This window comes from Grammomys surdaster, unplaced genomic scaffold (genome assembly GCF_004785775.1).
Source record: "Grammomys surdaster isolate TR1022 unplaced genomic scaffold, NIH_TR_1.0 233, whole genome shotgun sequence".
In the NCBI taxonomy this organism is placed as follows: Eukaryota; Metazoa; Chordata; class Mammalia; order Rodentia; family Muridae; genus Grammomys; species Grammomys surdaster.
This window is the reverse complement of record NW_021604678.1, coordinates 5,792,878-5,817,741: the sequence shown is the minus strand read 5'-3', so window position 1 is coordinate 5,817,741 and position 24,864 is coordinate 5,792,878. Positions and strand designations below refer to the sequence as shown.

The 24,864-nt window shown below is 39.9% G+C and overlaps 1 protein-coding gene across 2 annotated transcripts in view; it reads left to right on the top strand.

The window, feature by feature from the left end:
• The window catches only part of Cfap299 (cilia and flagella associated protein 299), a 510,741-nt gene that overhangs the window by 458,411 nt on the left and 27,466 nt on the right, over nucleotides 1–24,864 (top strand). The gene's annotated exons all lie outside the window — the stretch shown is intronic.

Sequence of the window (24,864 nt, the reverse complement as noted above, 5' to 3'; positions counted from 1 at the left end):
GGAAGGAGTGTAGAAAAGACTCAGTTAATAACAAGTTCTTTGAAAGGTGCCTCTTCTCCCCACCCTTAAGTAGATCCAGTCTCTGATGAAACTCTTGAATGTGGATAGAAACTGCCTGGCCATCTTCTCTCTAGGATACACTGTCCATGTGACTGGGTACTCAGTTGTCATTTGAAGAATTGGGAAAGGAGGAGTAGAATAATTTTTAACTTTCTTCATCAATAAATGAAAAATAGTATTGTACATTTAAAAAAACCAAAGTGAATGAGTTCCTAAAAATTATTCTTTTGCTCCATCAATCATTCCTTGTCTTGCATGCTTAATGCAGATTTGCAGCTCCCTTTGTGGTGTTCCTAGACCCCAGCAGAGGACCTGACCGATAGGATTCCTCAGAGGAGCAATGTTAGACCAATGCCTACAGGTGATTGCTACCTCTTTCCAGTGATGACGTTAAAGGCTTCCTTCTTTTAGAAGTGGAGGTATGGAGCCTTCTGGCAACGTTGTGAAGATTGAGCACATGGTACTTGTGTGTGTGTGCGCACACACACACACACAAAGAGGCCATTCGTGAAGAACAAGGAGTGTATGCAAGAAGGCTGAGGTAAGGGACATGAGGAAATGATGGTAATTATAATCACAAAAATAAAAGAAAAAATGAAAGACTCTAGGACTATGTAGGAGAGATACTTAGCAACATGGGGCCCCATCAGGGCTGTCCTCCGTTGTTCTTCAATGTTCATGAGGAGCCTGTGGGCAACTGGCTGAAGCTTTCTCATTCCATTAAAATTAAGGCAAGAGTGGTGACTCTTGGCATGACAGTAGGGATTTTATCATGTTATTTGTTTCCAATTTAAAAACAATTTTTTAAAAATTGTTTAGGTGATCTCTTCTGCCTTCTCAGAGTCCTGATTCTTGTAGATTCATTAATCCTGGACTAGCATTTTCTCTTGTCTCAATTCTCTGTATGTTCATTCTTTTTGTATCAATTAAATGAAACCCTTCACAAGTGCAGGAAAGAAAAAGGATTACACTGGGTAATATACATCTTTTGTTTCATACCCTGGCAAAAATAATTCTTCTTTCCCTTCACTTTTCCTGAATCTTGGTGGGGTTTGGCTATCCTTACAAAATTTAAGGGAAGATCTGGAGGAGTTGATATTGTTTGGCCTTGCAACAATTTGCTCAGGATAGTTGGTCTGGGCCTTGGGTTGTTGCTTTAGGCAAAGCCATTCATAGAGTTTCCCCATGGCTCAACTTCCTTGTGAAAAGGCATACACTGGGCTCTGTGGGAAAAGCCAGGTCATTAGAAACAGCTGCATTCCCATCTGCACAGGAATGGTGGGCTGTCTGGAGCTCAGTGAGACAACATTGTTCCTTGGGGATTCCCCAGCTATCTGTCATAGGCAGCAAACAAATGTCCTAAGCCTGCTCACAGGCAATAAAAGCATGCACCTAACCTTAGGGAAAATTGAGTGTACCTTGGCAGATGGTAAAACATGCTTTTACACTATGATAAGCTTATCTTCAAGTATCCAGATTTGGTGGTATTTAAAACACTGTGAAATACCAGTGAAGTTTTATATGAGAAACGTTTGTAATAAAACCATGTTCCAAAATTTCTGTTAAGATAAGTCAGTTTTAAAGGCAGTGCTTTCGTTCATGATGGCCTCTAAAGATCTTCATTTCTTGAACATGGGGAAAGCTCAAAACCTTCGCTAATGTAGTAGGGGACTGACGTCCCGAGGACCAGCACGAAGAATGGAAACAGGCAGCTTAGGTAGGCAAGAGGTTGGGGGGACCCTCCAGAATGCAAAAGAGACCTGAGAGGTGAGACACTCTCAGGACTCAAAGGGAGGGACCTTTGATGAAATGCCCTACAGTAGAAGAGGTCATGGGGTTGCCATCCCAGAGTCAAAGCTCTGACCCATGATTGTTCCTGTCTGAAAGAATTGCAGGGATGGAAATGGAGAGGAGCCTGAGGAAAAGTAGGTCCAACGACAGGCCCAAAGTGGGATCTAGTTCAAGGAGAGGCCCCAAGGCCTGATACTATTACTGAGGCTATGGAGTGCTCACAAAAAGGGACCTACCATGACTGTCCTATGAAAGACACAACAAACAGCTCAAAGAGTCAGATTCAGATATTTGTACCCAACCAACAGACAGATGCTGGTGACCCTTGTGGTTGACTCAGGGAAAGGCTGGAAGAAGCTGAGGAGGAAGGCAACCCTGTAGGAGGACCAGCAGTCTCAATTAACCTGGACCCCTGAGATCTTTCAAACACTGGACCACCAACCAGGCAGCATATACCAGCTGATATGAGGCCCCCAACACATCTACAACAGAGGACTGCCAGGTCTGGGTTCAGTCACAGAAGATGCACCTAACCCTTAAGAGACTGGAGGATGCAGGGGGTTTAGAGGTCTGATGGGGTGAGGGGGGATGGGAACATCCTTATGGAGACATGGGTGTGGAGAGGAGGTATGGGATGTGGAACAGTCCAAGGGTGAACTGGGAGAGGAATAAAATCTGGAGTGAAATAAATAAATAAATAAATAAATAAATAAATAAAATGATAAAAAAGAAAAAAGTAGTAGAACGCTCTCAAACTGAAGCAGGAAAAGATGTTCATTTTGCTGGAGATGTCTATAATTTCAAGAATCTCATTATTTCTTTTTAGCACTTTAAGTTTATGGTCTATACATTGGTCTCTGGTTCATCAAAGAAAGAAGCAAATACAAAAAAAGGAGCTAGCCTTCAGATACACTCTTAACAAGTCTGATGCTTCACAGGAGCTATCCCTTAGTTCCTGATCCTGAGCTGAGCTTGCCAGGCCAGTTTCCATTCTTCTTCGAATGCTGATATTTCTTTTCAACTTAACTTACTTTTCTATTTGTGTGTATGTGCGCGCGTGTGCGCGTGTGCGCATGTGTGTGTGTGTGTGTGTTCACATATGTGTATGTGCGTGTAGATACCAGTATAGCTTGTCAGAGCCTCTGGTGCTGAAGTCACAGATGGTTGTGAGCCGCTGACATAGGTCCTGGGAATCGAATTTGTTCTTTCCAGGATCAGCAAGCACTCTAAATTTTTGAGCATTCTTTCCAGCTCCTTGGACCATTTAAAAAAAATTATAATTCTAGGGATTATCATTGTTGATAATTTGCAACAATATTCTTAGTGTTTTAAGAAAACCTAACAATGATTTTACTGTGACTTTCTCTGGCCAAGCATTCTGTGAGAAATGCAGAATCCTCCCTCAGGGACCTGGCAGGAAGCTTGAGGACTTCCTCCCAAACCTGGCTGCTGCACCAGAGGACTCCTTCCCTTCAGTGCCCACTGGCATTCCTTAAGGCTAAGGGTATATTCTTGAAGTCTGCTGTTGTGTTTTTATCTTAAGATTTATAGACTAATGTGAAGTGATTTCAAACATCCCTCAGAGAATCTAACGTGTCTTGTTCCTCAGAGACTGAATTTCTCTGCTCTCTCCAATTCCTCTTCTGGTCTCCCCATGAACCCAGACACTTGTTAAGTTAGAAAATGCATAGTGAACTGTAGGGTTATGGTTGATAACACATCTGTGGAATGGCAGCTTGATTTCAGGTAGTAGATAAATCCTATAGGTTATGTGCATCAGAGCTGTGAGAGTAAACATGCCAATCAAAGTTCATGATGCACCACGTGTCTTACTGATAGCATGCTCCAGTGGAGCTCAGGTCGCCAAGCCTTGGGAAAGTCTCTGGCTGGGTTGAAGCTTAGTCTTCAGTGGTACGAGTAGGCAATTTTGTTAATCTCACTTTTCTCCTATGTTTAAAAATGAAGAACCTGTAATCTGTTACTCAAATATCTATCATATTGTTCACTGATTACAATTCAGATCTATCTCAATGATTGTACCTGAGCTTTTTTTCCCACTACATAATTACTTATAGTTAATTGCATTTGGCTCGATCTTCATAAGACTTTAGTGAATTCCAGGGGCCTCCCACCCTTACAATGAAAAAGAGCTCATTCTTTTACAAGAGATGTGTTAAGATACTTATCTTCTGGCCTAAACACTAAATTAAAATTTGTAATGTGGTTATAGGGTCAACTTTAACAATTAATCTATAGTTAACTGATCTAAATAGATATTAGAAATCAGTATATTATATAATACCTGAATAATTTTAAGGGAATAACCTACTGTCCCAGGGTGCATTTAAATTCTAAATCTAGTAGGCAGTGAATGTCTTCTTGGTTCTCAAGTATACAGTCAGTATGTTTTTTATTGTCTTTCCTTTAAAAAAACATAAATTGATAGGCTGCAAGAATATGATTGTAAGAATTTTTTGCAATATATAATTTCCAAAGTATTTATTTATGGATAAGAACTTGAAGTCAGTTGAGTAAAATGAAACATAAAAGACCCACCATTTTCTGTGTTCCTTTTATATTTGACTTACTCACTTGGTGGCATTTCTGTCGTGGGTTTTTACATTTTTCTTCATCCTCTCTTCTCTTAATTACACACTTATCATTGTGCTCAGCTGAGCTTAGACATGAGGACTCGTTGATCCTGTTTCCTAAATGGGCCTATAGCAAGTATTTAGGTGACAGCATTGATTAAGAGAGTAAAAATTATAAAGCTAACTTTTATTACAAGGTTTTGATAGATTTGGAACCAGGTATCTCTTGCAAATGGAGGTGGATTTTTTAAACATGATTTCTTCTATTTGTCTGTATGTTAAAGGGAAATTTAAATTGGATGCATTCATCATAAAAATTAGTGTCATGCTTAAGTTATTAGGAAAAATCTGGCTTCAATGAAATTCTAGTCAACTTCATAAATTTCATGGGGACTTTCATGTCATGCTAAAGTCCATCACAAGGACCTCTGAAGCCATACCATATACCAGAGAAAGGAATCACTTCTGTCAGTTTCAGACCCACATTCTAAGAAGCACTTGTGGGAGGGAAAATGAGTTACAAAAAAAGGAAGAGAAACTTGTTTTCCATCTGAAATATCTGTGTCCATGTCCTTGCTTCTTAATATGCCACTAGAGAGGATGGCTTGGCCTTTGACTTAGAACTCAGTTTCAGAAGCAAAATTTGAAGTTACTGCCAAAGTACACACACACACACACACACACACACACACAGAGAGAGAGAGAGAGAGAGAGAGAGAGAGAGAGAGAGAGAGAGACTACAAATGCTGACCTTACATTTACAGAATACATAGCATCTACTTCTTAGAAAGTAATCATTTCATTCTCTAAGGTGAACGTACTCCTTTGGTTCTCTAAATGAAATGTTTGATTCATTGAGAAGGTTGCATATTCTTTGGGCTTTTCAGACAAAAGCTGACAAAACTAATCACATGATAGCACCTAAAAGGAATCTAAGTACAGGGGACTATACTACGGAAACATAAAATAGTGGTTCATCATCTTATGCTACCTCCACTAGTAATGGCCCGTGAGCTGCATTTAAGGAATAGTTAGGCATCAGATATTCATCATCCCCTGTCATTCATGTTACACCACAAGGACAGACAGGGACCTATGGACAAAGTGAGAAAGGAAGGTGAAATCCAAGTCCTGTAGCCCTGAAATACCCTGTTAGCATATGCACCCTCTTACCACCTAACAAGGTCCAGTTTGCATGGCAAAGCAAGGACTATGTGCACATGTGGAGAATGGAGGTGACCACCATCCTTATATAGGACTGAGGAGGCAAAGACTTTTGTAGAACTTAGTAAAGTTTTAAAAACAGGGAAGTGTTGACAGCCTGGTCCAGGCATGCGGCTCAAGTCCAAGCATCAACAGTAATCTGAAATTATGAACTCACAATCTTGGTTGCAAACAAGTAAAAAATTGCCTCAGATCAACCTCTAGCCTCTTTTTGGCAGAACAGGCTCAGAGAGTTTCCTAGGAGAAATACTGTTCTAGCCAATGGGAGCAAGACTTACATGGCCCTTCTGGAACATGAGCTCAATCTCCAGATCCTGAGAAACTCTGGACTTTTTTGGTGGGGTTCGTAGGCAAGAGTGAGAGGAAGAGGAAAAGCAAGCACTTGGAACTTGAGAAGGTAATATCAGGAGTAGAGTTGTTGTCTGATCTGGTCTTACCCAAATAGAACTGCCAGAAAGCCAGACGGTGCTTCGATGGACCACTCAGAGGGTATTTAGGAAATCACTACAAAGGCATCCCAAGTGTTCTCTAAAGATGTGCACTCTCTTTTACTCTAAGGACACTGCTGCCCTAAAGAAGGGGCTGAAAGCGGAGTATTAAAGTAAAGGTTCATGCAGGAAATAGGAAGACTTGATGGTGAGCCAGAGGGAAAGGTAGGAGACTGAACTGAATGGTTCCAAATAGAAAAGTAGGAAGAGAAAATATTCCACATGAGGTACATGGAGGAGGCAACCAAAAAGAGCTGACCATCATAGATACTCTGGACATACTCATTTGTCTCGGACCAACGATATTTAATATAGCAAGGGAGCTGCAGACTGAGATCACCCTGAGTCCATCAGGCTGAGAAATAAGGTCCCCTTCTTCAAATGTAATGTGTAGGGAGAGGCACACCATGGTTGTCCTGCTTGTCCTGTTGGAGGTTCTGGACATAGGCTGGGTGATTCAGAATGAGTTCCCCTAATTTGTCGTTTGTTTTTTTCTTTTATATATTTGTAATGAGTGTATTCTGAAGGATGATCAGACTTTCTTATTTTAAACTATGCGAGGCATGGCTTTCAGCAGATATAGACAGTCATGGAAATGTCCCTGTCGTCACCATCTAGAGCACTTTCATTATGTCTTAAGATAAACCTCTTTTGACTTGAAGTGCCAGGATGGGGGGATACCCACAGGGGACCCTCACCTGCCCAGAAGTGAAGGGGAGGGTAGATGGGACAAGGACTGTGGGAGGAGGTGACCAGGAGGGGGCAGTGAGCAGGGTGTGAAGGGAATAAGTAAAAAAAAAAAGAATTAAAAGAATCAAGAAAGATCGTAATATAGAAAAATCTAAAGTCCTGTCTAGACACAGTGAGCTGTCAGACCAGCATACCTGATATAAATTGAGCTGAGAAGGTGAACCATGAGACATGGTCCCCAGACTATGTATTATCTGAATAGAAGTTAATTAAAATGAAACAAAAAAGAAAACACAAGATACACCTCTTGTTTTCTTTGCACACACACACACACAACACACACATACACTACCCTGGTACTGTTGATTTACTGTTTAATACTGTGGTGTGTGTTTTCCTTGAATTTCATGTAAATGGATCTAAACAATATGGATTCTTCAAGAAATGATTTCTTTCTGTGAAATCAATGCTTTTGAGCATTGATCTGTCAGTGCTGTGTGCCTACTAGCAATATTCTTTCTGATTGCTGAGTAGAATTCTATGGTATGCATGCACTATGGTCTGCTTACTGATTCAGTTGTCAATAAACACTCAAATTATTCACAGTTTAGGACAAACAATAAAAAATGGTTAGGAAAATATAGCAAAATCTTTGTGTGGGCATACATTTTCATTCCTCTTGGGCCAATATCTTTCAGTAGGATTATTAGATATAACCCCGTGTTTAATAATAAAGGAAATACTCAACTGTTTTCCAAAGATTCTGAAGCATTTTCCATCCCAGCACCAATATCTGAGTACCTACTCCTCATTCAGTAATTCATATTAATTTTAGCTATTCTATTGGGGTGTGTGTGTGTGTGTGTGTGTGTGTGTGTGTGTGTAAGATAGTGAGAATGCATATGTGAGAGAGATCTTTTCTTTCCATAATTTATTTTTATTCATATAACATCCCAATCACAGTCCCCCTCCCGCCTCTCCTCCTAGTTGCACCCTTACAAATCCTTCCCCCCATTACCCCTTCCCCTTCTCAGAGAAAGGGAAGCCCCATGGGTACCATATCATCCTGGAACATCTAATCTCAGCAGAACTAAACACATGCTCTCCCACAGAGGACCAACCAGGCAGTCCAGGTAGGGGATCCAATGGCAAGCAACAGAGTCAGAGATAGCTCCCACTCCAATTATTAGGTGACCCAAATGAAGACAAAGCTGTAAATCTGCTATAAATAGGGGGGTGTGGTTAGGTCCAGCCCCTGCATGTTCTTTGGTTGGTGGTTCAGATTTCCTAACCTCAGCCTTACTGTGACTGACAACTTGGTCCAGCCTATTTACATCTTAGTTTTGCAGTATGCTTACAAGCATCCCCAACTTTAGACCACTAAGTGTTAATAATAGTAATGCTACAGATACTGCTAGCAATCTCTACAAGATAAACTCAACCTGACTGAGAGCCGTGAACGTGGTGATATATGACTGTTGATTTAGCATCCATTTTCCTTGTGATGAGTGGCAGCCTGCAACTTCCAGTGAGCTTAGATAAAGACCCATCCAGCTGTCTCATCTGCACGTACATTTAGCTGTTTGTATCCTCCAATGAGTTTGACACCTTATTTGACTTCTAAAACAGAATCACCCACAACGCTCCCTCCTCACTTTGCAATCTGTAGACTGAGTATCACTCTTTGTCGTTCATGTTGCCCCATGTAGCTGAGCTCTAGGAGATTCATTGTATTCTCAATGAGCAAACTTTGAATTTTTCACAGTTCTGGTTCTAGGACTCCCCCACCCCAGTGCACATGCTTCCACTCACTCTGGTTCTGGGGCACCCAGTGCACATGCCTCCACTCACTCTGGTTCTGGGGCACCCAGTGCACATGCCTCCACTCACTCTGGTTCTGGGGCACCCAGTGCACATGCCTCCACTCACTCTGGCTCTGGGGTACCCAGTGCACATGCCTCCACTCACTCTGGCTCTGGGGTACCCAGTGCACATGCCTGAGCTCACTCCCTGATATTCCTCTGCTTTTGTAATTATTTCTATTTACATGCATCTGGGTTCACTGACATTTTTCTTTCTATAATGGCTAATGCATTAATCCAACACATGTAATTTTTATTTCAGGTTCTATATTTCTTCTCTCACATTTCATTTAATCTTTTCATTTCTTCTAGGCTACCTCTTTAAGGATATATCTTTTTAGTATATTAATAAAATAGACACAGATGGCAAGGCACTAAGAACAGGAGGCACATGGTAGACAGCCAACATGTATCTTATGGATATGCAGTAATTAGTGTCTTCTTCCAGGTACATGTCTGTCTTTGTGTGGGGTATTTACTGGATACATTATAGACTGTACATCACTCTTACTCAATAATGAGTCCTCTTAAAGAATTTTGAGGGTTCTTTTTACTAAAATGCAGTTAAAAGCGAGTCAAGTCCCTCTGACACGTCTTAATGCTATGTTAAGAGAGTCCAAAGCAGCCTTCAGTGTAGCCCAAGCTCGCTCCTGTTCCTTTTCCCAGTAGCCCATGTATGGTGAGGTCCTTGTGATTGGCTGGTGGAAACTTGAACTATTATTCACCCGGCACAAGTGCCTGTAAGTCTTTCTTTGAATTTAGTCATAGTGCATTCCAGAGAACCATAAATGAAAAAGAAATAGGTTTTCTGGGATTGCATAAGTGGCATAAGTTATAAAAGACATTGGAAGCCAAGAAAACTGCAATATTACAATCTGATTCACAAGTACAAACAGAAGTATTAGTTATGAAGGAGGTGAGTGATTGAATACACAAATAAAATCTGAAGCACAGTGATTTATTCTACTTATTCAAGAAAAGAAATCTAGAAAGAAGAGGCCAAGCAAGAATTTGATGAAGCAGTCTAGAAGTTAGCCAGTAGGGAAAGCCTAGAGCTAGCTGCAGGAAGAGGGAAAAGTCACTATAGATGATATTGGGAGGGAAAAATGCTGGCAGGTTAGATGGGATGATACTGGAGATGGAGAGGAAAAATATAAAGGGACACCAGGATTCCTAGGTTGGGGATTACAAAAGCAATGGAGAGGAAATCCAAGCTTACTTCCAAATATAATGAGTAAGTTGGATTTAAATTCTGTGATGGAGAAGGCACATCCATGTGTCCTGACTGGAAGATAATGCACTCTTTCACAGATAATGGACTTGGACAGGATATTTACAACCAAGAGAAACACATGATCAATGAGACTAAGTTTATCTAGTTCTCAAGTATCAGGCTCACGTCATTCAAACTTGAATAAAGAAAAAACAAGTAATGGCATTTTCTGTTCTGTTTTCCATTTTATATGTCTTTTGATTTCTAGATTTAGAAAGGAATGAGAAATATTACAGTAATGCAAAGGAGGTGGTTCTTCTGCACAGCTCCTTATATAAGCATTGAAGCCTCCCAGAACTGTTGTGCTTGAGGGAACTCCAGCCCATATTCTTTAGCAGAGCCTTGGCTACTCTTCAGATAAACAGCCTCCGAATAGTTCGCTAGTAACCCTGGCTGTTGCCAGGCTAAGGCTTTCATTTCCTCTCTGTGGCATTTTTCCCAAAGAATCTGAGCTTTTTGTATTTTGAGGAAAGTTTTCATAAAGCAGAAACATGCCCCCAAAGCACAACAGATTGTTATTTTGTTCATTTTATTGAACCACCAGCTGCCAACTACATCTCTCTGTCCTTTATTCTCTACAGTTTGCCAGAGTCAAAAACTATTTAATGATACTGCTCAAAATTAATAAGACAAAGGCATAAATGGACGTTCTATAGCATGAGAGAAAGCATCTATTGCTTTGCTGTGCAGATGTAAACGTTGCTGCTCTGAAATGAAGCAATAACCTTTCCAATTATTGGCCCAGAACTGGAACAAATTTCTTAACATTCTATTCACTGCTACTTGCAGTGCCGTTAGCTCAACTCCTTTGTGAGCATTTCAAAATCCTCTTAAGACAGTTTGATGCCAACCAAGCATGGTTTTGCTGGTTTACTCACCCTGTCGGTATCTTATGCTATCTTGGTTTTCTATTACATTCACGATGCAGCTGTAACCCTGGTTAAACTCCAATTGGCCGACAAAGATTCAGTTGATTTCACAACACATTGAAAACAAGCATTTTGCTTATATCTTTTTTGTTACTACATGCCTTGACTATGATTATGAGATAAACTTCTAGTTTCCATGGCTACAAATAACAACAAAGTGGATGTTTTTCCCCCAACATCAACTAATGGAGGAAAGTTAACAAATAAATATATCTTCATTTATAGCTAGTCATGTAGAGCTGTTAATTGTAGACTCTACATTTTTTCAAATTTCAAATGTTTCAAATTATATTTTAATTCCAGAGTTTGTAAGGTGGCTGCTAGAGACACATTTTTTAACAATATTATCTCTGTTATTTACATAATTTTATACTTTGAGGGTATGTATGTGTATGTGCAATCTCTTAAGAAAAATGATAGTTATCTTTTATTCGTAATGGTGATTATATACTTTTTACATTTTAAATCTGTTTATTATCAATATTATTGGTGTGTGTGTGTGTGTGTGTGTAGTATGGTTACATTATGTTGCGTATGTGTGAGGGCAGTCAGATGACAACTTGCAGGAGACAATTATTTCCCTCCACTATGTGGGTCATAGGAAGTGAATTCAGATCATCCGACGTGGCACCCACTGAGCTACAATACCAGCGTTTTAAAATATTTTGAATGATGTAATATTTGTTGCCAATAACAACCTTTCTCCAACTCCAATGGTAAGCGCAGATGCAGTTTGCACAATACAAGCCCCAGTGGATAAAGACAGAAGTGTGTATGGGATGGGAGGGGGATGTTGGTAACTTGCATTGATGTTGGGCTCCTCAGTAACAGATGCTGTCTGTATCAGGGGAAATTTGAGACCAGGGAACAAGTTTTCTGTTTCTCTTTTCAAACTTTATGTAAACAGATTGATTTCACATGTTAGTGGGGTTCACAGTGGTTTTCCATATATACATTTAGGGAGCACCCTCACACCCATCAACCCTTCCTCTGTTCATCGCCAGTGCCTAGCCCAGTCCCTAAAAAATAACTGTTCTATCTTCACTGTGACTTTGCTTTTCTACCACACACAGGATGGAGAAGGTGTGACAGTTCTTTCTGTGCTGCGTTTATTTCTGTAACATGCTGCTTCCCAGTTGTTTTAGAGTTTTATTATTGTTTATGGCTATGTGTTCCATTGTGTTTATATGCTATATTTTCCTTGTTTTCATATCTGGTGATGAGCCATTAGGCTAATTCCCCACCTTTGCTTTTGTGAATAGGACCCCAGTAGACCTGATCAGACAGGCATTGCTTCCCTGAGTTCATTTTCTCTGAATGCATACCCAGAAGTCAGCTAACTGGATCATGGGGACATCCCTACTTTTTACTTATTAAAAACAGCCATACTGTTCTCTGCTGTCAGGATTCACCTGTGGAGAAGCTAAACTCAAATTCTATAGGTTGAGATGAGGTGAGATGTCCAGAAATAACAAGACCCCTTTCTCTCCTGACTAAAATAAGGAAAGATGCTCCCACAGAACAGCATGTCTAACTGTTGTTAGCTAACGCAAGCTAACTCTAACCTTTATGAGAAAAATCCAGTGATTGTCGGTATTTTCCAAAGTTTGGTGCTGAACAGACAATACTGAGAACTTGAATTAATTTTCTTGTTACTATTTCAGTAAATACACATTTAGTTCTTAATAGTGGCTCTAAAGCAGGCTACAAGTTAGGCAAATTACAAAACTGAATGCTCCTTTTTAGAATGGTTTCCAGATCCCACAATTCAGGTTATAATCCAACACATTATATCAGTATTTTAGCCTCCATATGTTTTAATAACCATGTTGAATTACCATGCAACCCTTTAATTCAACTTATTGGACAAATGTGGTACATGAAGTTCAAGAATATAGCCTCTGGTCACAATCATGTCTACAGCAGAAATGCAGTCATCTGCACATTATAATTCCAGTTGATGGAATTTTCTATTATAGTTTCAGGCTATTTTAATGTTTTCCATTTTCAACTCTAGTTTGAGATCCTCAGGTAACATTGAATTATCCATTACTTAGCTTAAATGGCTCTTTCACTTTCCAAGCTACATAAGAGTCTGTTTTGCTTCTAAGTCCGTGACTCACACAGTCAATATGTCTGGATCATTTTATAATGAGGTGAACATCATTTTCTCTTGTTTAAGGCCAGATTTATCTGCCTCACATAGAATCAGACTTTGAGTCTATTCAAGTGAGGCCTGCCACATGTCTGTTAACTCCAGTTTTACATTAAATATGATTTTTGTGGAGATTACCGCAGAGAACATACCAAGTGTCTGGATCCACACTTTGAATCGTTTGCACAGACAAGGTTTCAGTATGTCCTCATACATGAGGACTTAAGGGCTACCCTATATAGCTCTTCAGTATGCATCGCAAAAATAGCATGTTTATAGAACCTGACATCTCATTTTAATTGCTTATAAAAATGTGGACTAATTAAACCTCCTTTATGCAGAATACTACTTTCCCACTGAAGTGACTTCTACTCTTACTGTGTCCCCTTTCAAATTTAAGAGACAAGGCAAGTAAGCCTAGTTAAAACTTTCTCCTAACAAATAGGAGTAATGAAGATTGAGCACAAGCCATCGGACTTCCAGTTTGTCGTGAGTCCCCCATCTTCCCTTCACTGAGTACATGCCAGGTCCTCCTCAACATGGAAGTCTTTCTGGAAAAAGTCAGATTGAACATTGAAGCTCAAGTTAAACAAACCATGGGACTGGTATGATGTAGATAGGGCAAGGTCATGTGTCAGCGTGTCTCACTTTCTTTTCATATCACAGAGGGGGCTCAATTCTCCAGAGGTGCCCACTTCAGATGTCAACTGTTGGTCCCCTGCGCCTCCTAGACTACACCATGTAAATATTCACTCACCTAATTTTATCCCTTTTCCCACTGTAATTCTCCCATTGTGTCCCTTCACATGTCCTGTGCTCCAGTTAGGCACCTTCTGACACAAACAGCTCAACCTCCAGTTTCTTTTGATTCTTCAAGTGGGAAATCCACAAGTTCCCTGAATGAAGATAACTTCATGGCAGGAAGGAGTGAGCTTTAATTAGTTGTCGCTACCTTAAAGGGACATAGATGAGAGGAGGGGTGTTGACAAAAGTCTTTAAATGAGTTTAAAACATGGGTGGAGATTTCCACGTTTGGTTATGACTGATCTTATATAAGCACTAATATTGAACCAAATTCACCACTTGAAAATATTTTCCTACTGATGGTTACTTAATAGTCCTTCTGAAAAATGAACATTTCTTAATTTGACTGATATTCTATTCTTTATAAATGAAGAATCATTTTATAATTTGTAACAATGGATGTATTCTCTTGAGATCTTAATTTCGGTGAAGAAGCTCTTCCTTTATTATTTGACAAAGACAAAGCCAGGTCTTATAAGTGCTGGACAGTTAGTTCACTACATATCTACACCTCAGCCATTTTATTTTATCTTATTATTTTATTTTATTGAGACAAAGTCTTACCATAAGCTCAAGCTAGCCTTGAACATGTATGAACCAGGCAGGCCTTGAACTCTTGTATCTTCCTACTAGTGGGTTCAGAGTACTGTGATTACAGGCCTACTCCACCTTGCCTATCCAATTATCATGTTCTTAACCCCTGAAAGGTTTAAGGGAAACAGGTAGGCATGTCCTCCAACACAGATTTGCTTCTTGTTGTAATTCTCAGTCCTGACTGTACTGTGTCTTGAGTGCAGTATTAAGTGATCTGAAAGACAAGAAATAAGATGTGACTCCCTCCCGTAAGGAGCACATTGTTTTGGAGAAAGTAATACTTAGACAATTATAAGCTGATTAGAAGACTCAATGTGATAGATATACCCGGGTTGTTTCCAACTGTACAGAAGAACATGGAATGGCTGTGGGGATAAGCCAGAGTTCCTAGATTAGCCAAGCTAATTTCTAAAGAAAGCATAGACATTTCCAGGCACAGAAGACAGGGGCGTGGTGTTTAGGCAGAAGGAGAAGCACGAACAACAACATAAACCTGAAAAACAGCATGCTTCATAACAGAGAAATTATTGGCGTTTTGGGGTTGCTACAGCATAAATTTCAAACTTGGAGCAAGAAGACAGGAAAGGCCATGTAAGCTAAATGGCAAGCCTGGAATGCATGCTGTAGGTGGCAGTGAGTCACTGAAAGGAGTTTGTATCAAGGAGTAAGATGGCTGGCTTTATATGTGAGAAACATCCGTGAGGGCTGTGTGCCAACACATAGAAATTCAACAGATAGAAATCAGGAGGCAAGGAAACAGATAAACACTGCTGCTGAAACTGGACGAGAACAGTACAGCAGACAAGGCGCCTGAGGAACAGTGTGAGCAATTTACAGCAGTGCTGAGCTAGTGAGCGGGCAGAAGTGGGAAGGCGGGGGAGGCTCTAAATCTAAGACCAATGTTTCTCAATAGCCAGAACCAACCATCATTAAAAGTTAAATGGGACACCCAGGTGGCTGCATCAGAGCATCAGAGGAAGACCCAGGGCTTGGTTTGGGAACATGCTTAGGTTGATGTGCCTGTAGAACATGCAGAGCACAGAAGATCACAGTAGGTGAGTGTATAGGTCTGATTCTGAGATGTTAGAGAAAACTGAATGTAGAGTGCATTTGCATATAGCTAAAAACCAGTGGCAAAGCATGAAGTCCTCCATGGAGCTGTGCACACAGTCAACATTGCTGTTCTTGCAGATGCAATTGCCTCATTCATTGGTTTTTTTTCCTACATATATGAATTCCGCATAGTTTTCACTTGCAAATCAAAATCTGTAAAGGTAAAGAAACATGTATTTAAGCTACAAAACAAGTTATTTTTATTATAACTAGAAAAAAACACAAGTATGATTTTATATTATTCTTAAAGCTGATGCCAGAGAGCTCATGTGCTAAGGACACTTTCTATGCAAGCAGGAGGATCTGAGATCTCCAGCACACACAGAAGTGAGGCACGGCTACACACACACACACACACACACACACACACACACGCACACACACTCACTCACTCACTCACTTACAGAGAGGGAGGGAGAGAAAGAGAGAAAGAAAAAGAGAAAGAGAGAGTGAGTAATAACTCACTACTCACTGCTCACAGAGAGAGTTCATATCAGTCTTTAATGCCTAAGAGAAAAACTCTTAAGAGAAGCTGAAGTATCCACCATTTATACTTTATGATTTTTTCATATAAACTTACACAGTATTTCAAATTTAGATTGATATATCAAGATATGAGAAAGCAAGCTTCTGTTTTCTTCAGTTAAAAAGAAGCATACTTTGTGGATTGAAAATTGTGTCCCCAGACTAATGCATGTGCCCCAGTGCCCACTGTGGTCTCCACCTTCCACCGAGACTCTTCCAACCGCACATCCATAACCATGCCCTTCCTCTGAACCGTCTCTGCCTGAGTCTTCTATATAGTTGATGACAGCTCTGTTCACTGAGAGTCGTGAGTCTTGAGGATTCTATGGAAACTATATGAGAATATGAAGGATAAAAGAAAACACTGACTCATTCCTGCTGTCCCAGCTCAGATCTCCAAATGTTAAAAGAACTGAAATGTTCAAGACATAAATAAAATATAAATAGAAAAAGGTTTACAAATATATTAAGGTATTATAAATATAAATACCATCTTTGTGAATACACACACTCACAGAAAGAGAGAGAGAGAGAGATAAGAAGCCTACAGAACTCCAAATAGACTAGACCAGAAAAGAAATACCTCCTGTCACATAATAATCAAACCATCAAATGCACAAAACAAAGAGAAAATACTAAAAGCAGTAATGGGAAAAGGTAAAGTAACATATAAAGGTAGACCTATAAGAATTACACCAGACTTCTCACCAGAGAAGCCAGAAGATCCTGGACAGATATCATACCAACCCTAAGAGAATACAAATGCCAGCCCAGACTACTATACCCAGCAAAACTCTAAATTACCAAAGATGGAGAAACCAAGATATTCCATGACAAAACCAAATTTACACAGTATCTTCCCACAAATCCAACACTTCAAAGAATAACTGATGGAAAACTCCAACACAAGGAGGAAAATGACAACCTAGAAAAAGCAAGAAAGTAATATTCCAACAACCCCAAAAGAAGATAACTACATAAACATAATTCCTCCTCTAATAACAAAAATAACAGGAAGCAACAATCATTTTCCTTAATATCTCTTAACATCAATGGACTCAACTCCTCAAAAAAAAAAAGACTAACAGACTGGGTACATAAACAGGACCCAGAATTTTGCTGCATACAGGAAACGCACCTCAGTGACAAAGACAGACACTACCTCAGAGTAAAAGGATGGAAAACAATTCTCCAAGCAAACGGTCATAAGAAACAAGCTGGACTAGCCATTCTAATATCAAGTAAAATCAACTTTCAACCAAAAGTAATCAAAAAAGATAAGGAAAGACACTTCATACTTATCAAAGAAAAAATCTACCACGATGAACTCTCAATTCTGAACATCTATGCCCCAAATGCAAGGGCACCTACATACATAAAAGAAACTTTACTAAAGCTTAAAGCACTCATTGCACCTCACATAATAGAGGATTTCAGTACTCCACTCTCAGCAATGGACAGATCATGGAAACAGAAACTAAACAGAGACACAATGAAATTAACAGAAGTTATGAACCAAATGGATTTAACAGATATCTATAGAACATTTCATCCTAAAACAAAAGAATAAACCTTTTTCTCAGCACCTCATGGTACCTTCTCCAAAATAGACCATATAATTCATCACAGAACAGGCCTCAACAGATACAAAAAGATCGAAGTAATCCCTTGCATCCTATCAGATCACCACTAAAACTGGTCTTTAATAATGACAAAACCAATGGAAATCCCAAGTACACATGGAAACGGAACAACGCTCTACTCAATGATGACTTGGTCAAGGAAGAAAAAAAGAAAGAAATTAAAGACTTTTTAGAATTTAATGAAAATGAGGACACATCATACCAAAACTTGTGGGACTCCATGAAAGCAGTGCTAAGAGGAAATCTCATAGCTCTAAGTGCCTCCAAAAAGAAATTGGAGAGAGCATATACTAACAACTTGACAGCACACCTGAAAGCTCTAGAACAAAAAGAAGCTAATACACCCAAGAGGAGTAGACAGCAGGAAAAAATCAAACTCAGGGCTGAAATCAACCAAGTAGAAACAAAAAGAACTATAAAAAATATCAACAAAACAAGGAGCTGGTTCTTTGAGAAAATCAACAAGATAGATAAACCAGATTAACCAGAGGGCACAGAGACAGTATCCAAATTAATAAAATAAGAACTGAAAAGGGAGACATAACAACAGAAACTGAAGAAATTCAAAAAATCATCAGATCTTACTACAAAGGCCTATACTCAACAAAACTGGAAAACCTGGATGAAATGGACAACTTCCTAGACAGATACCAGGTACCAAAGTTGAATCAGGAGCAGATAAACCATCTAAACAGTCCCATAACCCCTAAGGAAATAGCAGCAGTCATTAAAAGTCTCCGCACCAAAAAAGGATGTTGAGAAAGAGGAACACTCCTCCATTGTTGACGGGATTGCAAGCTGGTACAACCCACTCCAGAAATCAGTCTGGCGGTTCCTCACAGAATTGGATACAGCATTACCTGAGGACCCAGGTATACCACTCCTGGGCATATATCCAGATGATGCTCCAACATATAACAAGGACATATGCTCCACTGTGTTCATAGCAGCCTTGTTTATAATAGCCAGAAGCTGGAAAGAACCCACATGTCCTTCAACAGAGAAATGGATACAGAAAATGTGGTACATTTACACAATGGAGTATTACTCAGCAATTATAAACAATGAATTCATGAAACTCTAGGCAAATGGATAGAACTAGAAAATGTCGTCCTGAGTGAGGTAACCCAATCACAAAAGAACACACATGGTATGCACTCACTGATAATTGGATATTAGCCCAAAAGCTCTCAATATCCATGATACAATTCACAGACCACATGAAGCTCATGAACAAGGAAGACCAAAGTGTGGATGCTTTGGCCCTTAGGAGTAACAAAATACTCATGGGAGCAAATCTAGAGACAAGGAAAGTGAAGGAACAGAAACTGAAGGAGGGGTTACCAGAGACTGCTCCACCTGGGTATCCAGCCCTTGTGCAGTCACCAAAGGTAGATGCTGATGTGGATGCCAGGAAGTGCATGCTGACAGGAGACTAGTATAGCTGCCTCCTTAGAGGTCTGCCAGACCCTGACATATACAGAGGCGGTTGCTCACAGCTAACCATTGAGCTGATCATGGGGTTCCCAATGGAGAAGTGAGAGAGAAGATTGAAGGAGCTGAAGGGGTTTGTGGCCCCATGGGGAGAGCAACAATACCAACCAACTAGAGCTCTCAGGGTCTAAACCACCAGCCTGGAAGCACATATGGAGGGACCTATGGCCCCAGCTGTATACATAAGGGGGGATGACATTGTCAGGCATAGGTGGGTGGGGAAGTCCTTGGTCCAGTGAAGGTTGGATGCCCCAGTGTGGGGGAAATTGTGGGTGGGGAGGTGGGAGTGGGAGGGTTGGTGGGGGCATATCCTCATAGAAGCAGGAGGGGGGATGGGATGAGGGTTCCTAGGTGGGGGGGAAATGGGGAAAGTGGATTATATCTGAAATGTAAATAAAGTATCCAATAAAAAAAATTTAAAAAAAAGAAAGAAAGAAAAGTCAAGGATTGGCTGCGTTTTTAACTTGGGTTCCATGTAGGTTAGGTAGCACTGTCTGATTATGATCGTATCCATCAAAGTATGACTCAAAACACAAGACATTGTGTCTTGCAGTTTCATTGTTTAGAAAAATGTGTAGGACAAAGAATCAGTTATTAATTGCAGAAGAAAAGTTTTAATGCCCCTGCGTGATAGTGAAGCGGTTCCAAAATGGTATGAGTGAAAGCAAGAGCCTCACGTATAAATAACAAACAGTGAATAGCTGCTTATGTGAATGAAGGGACCCTTCAGAAGGAAATCCGCTAGTTTTGAAAGGTCAGATAGACTAGAAATTTTAACACTATGTATTTTCCCTCTTCAAGTCTTATTACAATGACTGCAAATGTAGCGGCTTCCAGCTTAACTGGTTCAGAATAAGTCACTGTGTATTTGTTTGGCTCATCTCCATGTAATTCAAGTAGATGGATAGTTTTTAAAGATAATTTTCCATATCTTGAACATAAATGGAGACTTGTCCAATGAGAAGTCAAAGGCTTCTAGCTTTTCTCCTGGCCTACGGTTGTTTTTCTTACCATATTGATTCTCATATTGATTGGCCTCTGTTGTTTTATTGTCTTTTTTTTTTATTTCTCCCAGGTAACATTAGAAGTATGACTCCTGTTCTTGATTCCACAAACCTTAGTACAAAACAAGGTCACATTCCTTTCAATATTCAGAATAAATCCCAAGCCTCCAGTCCATTCCAGCATCCCATCCATCCTAAAATGTTCACTTTCTCTTCAGTATGCCTCCCTAAGGCCATCTGGAAACCTCTACTATGTCTTATTTGTTAGATAGTTACTGCTGAGTGACAAGCCATCACTCAGTCCACCACTGAAAGTGACACTCACTAATCATGTCACAGTTCTGTATGTCAGAGGTCCTACTTAGTGCAACCCAGGTCTCAGTTTATCACTTCTGAAGTCTGACAGGCCAGCAGAGCTACCTCCTCTTCCAGGGGCCTGCAGGAGGAACCAGCTCATCAGATCACTTAGACCGTGAGCAGAAGTGAATTCCTTCCAGCTGAGGGAGGGATTGAAGTCCTGAAGTCCTATGGCCCGTATGTCTTAAAGCTATCGACAGCATACATTTTAATTCCATTTGTATACATTGCTCTGGCTATTGTCTTCTCTTGTCTATGATAGTTTACACGCCTCACTTAGCCAATGGGCCTAGCTGGAGCAATTGTTCTTATAAGAATCTATTCCTCCAGTATCTATACCATGATAAGGATCCATCCAAAATCAGATGGGGCTTTGGAACAAAAAGAGCGTGTGTACTCACTACTCTGAGTTAGTAAGGAAATTTAAGTTAAATTTAATATCCCAAGCACATGCTCGGCTGCTTTAATGAACTGAGCAAATTTTAAACATTTCAAATCTTGCTCTAATACATATACTAAATTGAGCCTAGATTTCAAAACAGGTCGCCTCGTCCTCCCTGGGCTGAAATACGGGTTTTCTAGGACTGCCTTCATAGTGAAGGGACGATTTCTCTCAAGACCTTTCCTTTTAGATTACCCCCCTGTTTTCTCCCCTCCACCCCCCATGGTTTAAATATGTTTACAACTTCCACAAGAAATCAGAATTTTCGAGCCAGTTTTATGACACTGATAAGCATTAGTGATTAGCAAAGGCCAGCAAGAAAACAGGCTAGACCACTCCTAGCTTTAGTGTCTCCTAAAGTATCTAGCCTCTCCTCTAACTTCAATAGTTTCTTCTGTAAGAGTAATTATAATACACCCACCCATGCATGTTTACATGTCTTGCCTCACATGCTCTTCATAGATATGAAAGTTTTTAAGTTGGAGTTTCTTATAAATTGCAAGCAGCACTCTGTAGCAGTATCAGGAGAATGATAATGATATGGGACACACTGAGCATGTCCCTCTACTGGGATAGAAATCACTGGCAAAGCAATTCAAGTAAGAAGAGTTTATTGTAGTTTAATGTTTACGAGCAGTTTACTGTCATAATGTCAGGGAGGGCACAGCAGCTGGAGCTGAGAGCTGGTCACATGACTTCCGGAGTCAGGAAGAAGGCGGTAGATGGGAAGCGGTCATAAACCGTCAAGTTCTACTCAGGGTGTTTCACTGCTGCTACCAAGGATCCTCCTCCCAGAGGGTACACAACCTTCCTAAAAGGGCACCACCAGCTGTGGGCCAAGTGCTTAAAAACACGAGCCTGACCGGTATCAGACCGTATTTGACTGACTCTGGCACCTGCTCATCTTGGCATTACTCTCTTCCAGGGTTCTGCTCTGAGCAAGCCTTAGTATTTTGACCATAAATGGCCACATAACTCGATTATTATAGAACTAGGTACTGGCACTCTGTTGAACTTGCAGTCCTCAATCCCTGATTGCAACTGGGAAGTAATCCAGGATGTTCCTGACACTTTCCAGTGGCACCATTGAAAGATCTTTAATAACTCCGAAATCTGTAGCCCAGCTATGAGGAAGTCTGGCAGTGGGAATGTCTTCTGTTTCCATTCTTCTTTTCCTCAGTGTTTGGAGATAGCAAGAGAACATTCCAGATGTCCAACCACAGATCTAGAGTCTCAGTTACAGAATTCTTCATCGGAATCTCTAGTTTTCTAAAGAAGGGAAATCTGTGGATGTAGACTAAGAAACCTATAAATCTGGATGCATTGTTCTTTACCATAGGGGCCTACAATTGTCACACATCTTTTCCCTGGTCTTACTCCATTCCCTCTTCCTCAACATCCTGTAGCTGCTGACACCACGTTTTTTGTTCAAAGTACATGGCATGGTGAGCAAGCCAGAGAAGTCTGCCTGTCAGTTAACCTGGATGACAATTTGGAATGGTGGCTTCCTGGCAATGAAGTCTTCTTCCCATTTATCTCCCTTAAAAGTGAAAGACAAGCCAGCCCGCTAGACTTCCCTGCTGTCTTCGTTCTGAGTACACCAAAAGCAAGACACTTCCAGACAAAATTATGTCACAGCAGGAGGAAACTAAACCAAATTTTCACTTGATTTAACTCCCAGGAGGCTACCTCTTGCCTCATCCTGGAAGGTACTACCCCCTTAATGCTCAGTGCTTACAGATGTGCATTTCCTAGATCTTACCTTACCTAACTTTCTTTTTTATGATATTTTATTTTTTTTTGGTTATTTCATTTATTTGCATTTCAAATGTTATCCCTTTTCCTGGTTTCCCCTCTGCAGCTAGAGGCATGGGTCCCTCCATTTGTATTCTTTGGTTGGTGGTTTAGTCCTTGGGAGCTCTGGAGGCAGGCTAGGGGGGTAGAGTCTGGTTAGTTGATATTGTTGTTCTTCCTATGAGGTTCCAAAGCCCTTCAGCTCTTTCAATTCTTCCCCTAACGACTCCATTGAGGTCTCAGTGCTCAGTCCGATGGTTAGCGGCAAGCATCCACATCTGTTTTGGTCAGGTTCTGACAGAGTCTCTCAGGAGACTCAGCAAGCCCTTCTTGGCATCAGCAATAGTGTCTGAGTTTGGTGGCTGCATATGGGATGGATCCCCTGGTCCTTTCTATCTGAGATGTAGGTTTCTGAAGATTTTCAGCAAAAAACAAATCCCATTAGTAAGAGATCTTGACCAGAAAATACTAGTTTTAACTATTGTGCTCCACAAATAACTGACACAATTTTTTCACACTATATTATAATCTTCACTGATTATTTTTACTCCTTGATAGTGTGTAAATTCCTTGAATAAGAACTGTTTGCTTTTACTATGATGTAGCCAGAAGCATTCCTGCCAAGGACCAGATGCTCAAAATCTTATTGATTAAAGTAAATTGTCCCTCTGAGAGTGTTTAATCCAGGAAATTTTTATGTTCATAGTTATTCTTCTAATATTTAGAGTGGATTTTTCCAATAATCTATATTTTTCAAACCGGAATATGCATTTATTAAACAGCTGATTGAGATTAAAGACACAATATATAGCCATAAGTAGGATCCAAGTTACCTCATGTAAGAGCATTAAACTTTAAATTTCATGTTCTTACCAAGCAAAATAATTGAACAGGCAAATATTTTTCATGGAATGTGATATTTCAGAAAAGTTTTATAATAAAATATTTTACTACCATGATATTATTTTTAAAACAGGGACAGAAAGCTAGAATATTTATTATTCTAGGTTAAATTTTATGTCTCTCTACCACAACTGCAACTCTATGAAATATAATTTTTCCACAGCAATAAAATAAAATAAAAAGAATTAGCCATAAGAAAACACATTTTAACATTGTTTAAACATCTTTATCATATTTTGGCAAATCTATGGCAAAGGTTTGGAAATAGTTTTCATAAATATTGAATACATCAACTCTAAGTCAACAGTGTTGAGGTGGTTTGTAGGTGTGGAGGCCACACATCACTATTTGGTCTGGGATGGTCTCTGGGCTAACTCTCACACTCTTGGAGCCTGTATTCATACAGCTCACTTCATTCTCACAAATTATCCTAGTTTGGGAAATAAAATTATAAGGTCACCCAGCTTACAGGCTGTCCACACTAAGGGGGGGGGGGAAGAGAAAGAGTAGTGTGACATTTAAATATCCCTAAGAGGGATTAAAAATCTTCTGACTTTTATGCATTATAAAATCATGTGTAGTTTAGATATCCACTATAAAATATATGCATATACTATGAAATAATCACCACAATAAAGCTATATAAGAAACCCATCACCTTATATAGTTACCTCTGTGTCTTTCTTTCCTTTTTTTACTGTCATGACAAGAACACATAAAAGCTCTAGTACAATCTTGTTACTTGTAGACACCACGCCAGGCTGAAATCTTCAAAACTTAGGATTATCTTTCATGATGTGAAGTTTAATCCTGGTGACTTCTTTGTTACCCTGCTCCTCAGTCTTTTTCACAGAAAGCCTCACTTTACTCTCTGCGAGGCTGAACACTTCAGAATCCACATATATACAAGATCATACAAGTGTTTGTGTTTCTGGGTTGATGCATTAAATGCCCAACATCATATCATCACAAATTACAACTATTTCCTTCTTTTAAGGCAGAGCAAAATTTCTTTGTATGTGTTCACCATTTTTTACTCAAATTCAAGTAATTTGTACGTGTGCATGTGTATGAATCTGGAGCTCTGGATCACACTGTAGACATGTCGTGTATGAATCTGGGGCTCTG